This window comes from Wasmannia auropunctata, unplaced genomic scaffold, assembly GCF_000956235.1.
Source record: "Wasmannia auropunctata unplaced genomic scaffold, wasmannia.A_1.0 LD336026.1, whole genome shotgun sequence".
Classification (NCBI taxonomy): Eukaryota; Metazoa; Arthropoda; class Insecta; order Hymenoptera; family Formicidae; genus Wasmannia; species Wasmannia auropunctata.
The window spans coordinates 464,072-468,961 of record NW_012026864.1 but is presented as its reverse complement, the minus strand read 5'-3'; positions in this window follow the sequence as shown (position 1 = coordinate 468,961).

The following is a 4,890-nucleotide window of genomic DNA, read 5'->3' as shown; positions in this document are numbered from 1 at the left end:
ATCACAAATGTTGTCAAAACCTGTCAAGTACATTTCATTAAACAAATTGAATAGGCGCGATCGATGAGAAGTAATTGCGCTAAATTTTGCAAAAGGCGTAACACAAGTTGCTTGAAAGATTAATCTAAACTCGATGATAAGCGCGAACGACATATTGATCTGTATGGAGAAAAATGTATAAGAAGATAGTAAAAAGAAGTAATGGAATTGTTAGAGTGCGAACGTGGACTTCTAAATTATGCAATGTTAAGAATTTTCCACAATGAAGAAGTGAAGTTGATTATATATATAGTAAAATCGATTGCATATGATATAATGTGATTCCATTTTAGCATCATTATGAAATAATGAGTAACGTATCGAGTTGCATAAAGCTCCGATGCAGATGTTATATTGAGAAAGATTAAGTTAAGACGACAACATACATTTTTAATGCTCTTTCTTGTAATTGCATTATTGAGAAAAAAAATTGGACTTAATAAGAATCGACAGAATAATTTCGCAATTACATCTGTGAAATAGAGATACCTATGTTTTCGAATGCTTATTAGAGTCAAGTACAAAATGAGGATGAGTTTGACGATGAGTCCGTGGGAACGAAAATAATCATTTCTGCAGTAAATGGCCGGAGAATGTTTTACGCTCTTACTCCTCGACTCTTGTTGTCGTCTATAAAGTGACGTGGAACGATGTTTTGACGAGCGGTCGTAAAAATTCAGGAGATCGTTGTGTCATTTTCAGTTTAAAATCACTCGACGTCTTCCACACATTTTTCTGTCTCTCCCGTGCGTTTTTACTATCTCCCGTGCACGTTTCCAATTTAGAATGTTGAATCATGATTATCCCGGCGTGTCTCCCGGGTGCCGCCGTGCAGCTCGCCGGAAATCGTTACGAGTACCCATCAGGGACCGATGCATCTGATTCAATGCATTCATCGATGACGGTTCTCGACGTGCGCTTGAAACTCGTTCGGACTACGTAAACAGGAAAATCATCCTCTCGAAGTGCCCCGCAGATGTTAGGGCAAATTTCCCCGGTTAATTGGCACGTTACCGCCATTGGCATTTAAACCGCGCTAATGAGAAAGGAGGGGAAGGGAAGGGGAGAGATAGATAGAGAGAGAGAGAGAGAGAGAGAAATAGAAGGAGAATCCTAAGCGTCGCAGCGCGACAATTTTCTTTAATCAATGTCGAGTGCACATGAACTCGATAATAACTCGGCATTATCGTGTCTTGTAATTACATCACGGCAATTTTCCCGGGGGCGCGTAACAAGCTCGTAATCGATCGTAAATGTCCGCGTAAAATGAGACCAACGCCTGATGTTGTCCGCAACACACTAGTATCGGATCATCTCGGGTGTCTCAGATTGCAACCTCGTGAAAGACGAGGCGCTTTAGGACGCGTTTCAATTGTGTATGCTAACGTCTCACGTTTCTGACGAGAAGATCGGGTAAAAATGAATCTCTGTGTGCGCGACCCCGAGTGGTCCCCGAGATTACGTTTATTCGTAGGAGGAGCTTAAACAGACTCGAAGTATAGATTTGCCGCCTGTCGGATTTCCTGAAGTCCCGGGATAAAAGACCCCCTCGATTCAAATACATGAGAAACGCGACTCGAGAAACGCTTACGTTCCCTTTACAGAGACGGGATACAATCGAGAGAGAATGATATTCTTTCCGTCAGAAAAATTCATCTACCTATTTATTTCCGCCGTTGCGCATTCCATCGCCGCGGGTGATTCTCTTCCATCGATATCCGGCCTGAGAACCAATTTAGTATTCCGTGTCGCGGTGGATAAAGTTCGTCCTTCTTCTCTTCCAACACGGAATAACGATAGTAATTATCCGTGGCCAATAATAGCTACGGACATGACAAGCGTCATAAAACTTTTCACGGAAATTCATGCCGCAAGAATCTCATTTGAAAATTTATTACAATGTGAACTCGTTGTACTGCGTATTATTATTTATTTTGGAGGGGACCAGTGCAATTTATATCCCGGCAATTACAAATTGTAACTCATTGACGTAATATATCATTATGAGTTTAACATCGCATCGAGCCAAATTAATTAAATAACTCAATGTGACATATTTTGCTCTCGTTTCAATCCCATCAACGCGGCTCGACGTATACATCGGTGCCAATCAATCTGAAATTAAAGATATGTATATTTACATCTCTTTCCTCTTTAAAACTTCGTTACGTAAACGAAATAAAAATCGTCAATTAATACATCATGAATGACTTGACGAACTACAAACGGCGGGGATTTTAAACCGATGGAACAATCCTGTTTCCAATTCGGATCCTCTTCCCGGAAAATCCGCGGAGCAAGAGAAGTCACGTGCGAGCGGTATTCAATTTTGCAGCGATGACGTTAGAGAGAAAGCTAGAGAGATGGAAAACGCGAGCTCCGAATTACGCGCAAATCTACTTACGCACAGAGCGCACGGAATCTGACATTATCCGAGAAGCGTCGGATAGGGGGAAGGTGGAGGACGCGCGCGTTAGGGCGCGCGCCCTATTCATCATCGAGATAATCCCATGCGAAATCGAACCGGCAATCAACCGCGGCTCGATAATCACGCTAAACGGAATTAAGCCGATAAACGTCATAAGTTCACACGTGGCCTTTATCGCGCGTCGCTCGCGCGCGTGTGTGTGTGTGTGTGTGTGTGTCATAGGGCAACTGTTATCCGGTTATCATCGTCAAAAGGATAGCTGTGCAAACAGAGTTAGTATGCAATTTCTGTCCGCCTGGTAACACTGTAAAAAACTACCATGTACCGTGCACATCGTGTGTAGTTTTGATCGTGTACTAACGTTGTAAAAACTGTACACAGTTAGTGCATGGGGTTCTTTTTTTTTACGGCGCGATAACGTTATAACGGAGCGCGTGTTTTTCGATGAAACCGGAGCGCATCTCTGTTGTTCGACTTCGCGCGTATCAAAAAGGTTTTAAAGCCGATGGATTGGACCAAAGGGCACCTGGTGTGGGCGAAAAGGGAAATGACTCTCTTTTTTTCGGCTATTTTTCACTTCGGTAGCTTCCACACAACACATTTTCCGCGGGCTTTTTTTTTCCTTTCTCAGTCACTCCATAAATTTCGTTACGACGATAGCGTTAACCATTGCACGTTGAATTACGAGTTTAACGCGGTACACGTGAGTTTAAAATAATTATTTTAACATTTATCAAACGATAACGACGTTCAACTTTCATACTCCATGAAGTACGATAAATGATATAATTATAAACGGAAAGTTTCAAAGTTTCTCTTCCATACGTGCTTCTACCTAATGACCCTTTTACCATTTATTAAAAAGGTCTGCGCTGATCGAAATGTCGCAGATGAAAAGAGACCCGGCGAGTCAGGAAGTATGCCATGCGTTCCAATATTTTCTTTCGTTATTTTCTCTCGTCATTGTGAGCACGTAAAAAAAAAACACTACGAAATTTGTGTTGTATAGAGATAATATTTCGCCGACTATATATACGTAACACCGTTTGCCTGTTGCTCGTAAAGTTACGGAAGTTCATATAACTTTGTGATCGCAATTTTTCACGTCAGTATTCATCTCATCACCAAACTCTGACTTTTCTCACACAAAACAATAAGGGAGCAGACGCGCGTCAATCGCGGCTCGTTAGAAAAATCTCACCTTGTTGCTGGATTCAGTTGCAGCATCTCAAAGAGCTAATTACGCCGCCGGAGCTCCTTGTTCTTGCAGCATTAAAGGGAAGGAAAACACAATCACGTATTCCGTGACAAACAAAGAGCCGTTCCGATTCCATTGACTCGTGATATCTACCTTCAAGTCGTATCACGCATTTTCTCGACGCGAACAGTTTGCTTTGTAATATATCCCTGCAAAATCGAATGTGATTTTTGAAATCAAAATTAAAAGCAGATATCTTAAATATTATATTGTAATATTTTTGGATAATATAAAAATATTTTGATTAAATTTGAAAAATTAATTACTACACTGAGAAAAAAAATTGATTGTACGAACTAAATTTGTATAGTTGTATTGTTGTATTGTTTGATCGAACGGTTGATTTAACAAGTTTTTAGTTACACAAAAAAAAAGTATAGTTCATTCATGTCAACCATCAAAATTTTTTAATCAAGAATAACTCAATTAAATTATTTTGTTTGAAATACTAGTAGTATTTATTTGTGTTTGCATGTTATTTAGTTATCCAAGTAATATAATTGTTCAAATTCCAAGTATCAAACTAACTAAACGATGCTGATAGGAATAATAAATAGTGTGTATTTTTAATCAAACGGTTAAGTTAAATACGCTCAATTTTTGTTGAAACAAAATATTTTAGTTAAAAAGTAGTATTTTGTTTATAATAGTAACAAATTATTTTGTGTCATCGTAGTAACGTTTAGTTAAACGTATCGGACTAAATATTTTGATAAAATAAAACAAATTTCGCATTTTTCAACAAATTTTTTTTCTCAGTGTATTATAGTAATATTAGAAAAAGTGTATGTGTATGAAGAAGAACATTATAATATTATTAATAGCAAAACTCAGCTGTAAGGTGTTTTATAATATGATCTAAAATAAAGACATCCTGTAACTGTATTAAAAGACTAATTATTTGAGAAAGAAATGTTATAGGTAGATTTTACACGTATAATGCATATATGCGTTGTTCTTAATGTCATTATAAAGTTATAACTTTGATATAACTCTCAGCCCCGGATGCAAAAGAGTTAGTCTTGTTGCGCACGTCTAAATTAGGTCAGCATGCCTGCACGTTTACGTATTCCGCAGGCGAGGGTGAATCGGCGGAACAGGGTGTTCTCCCGCCGTTCCCCGCCTTGGTGGCAGTGACAACGCGGTCGGCAGGGTCCAGGGGCCC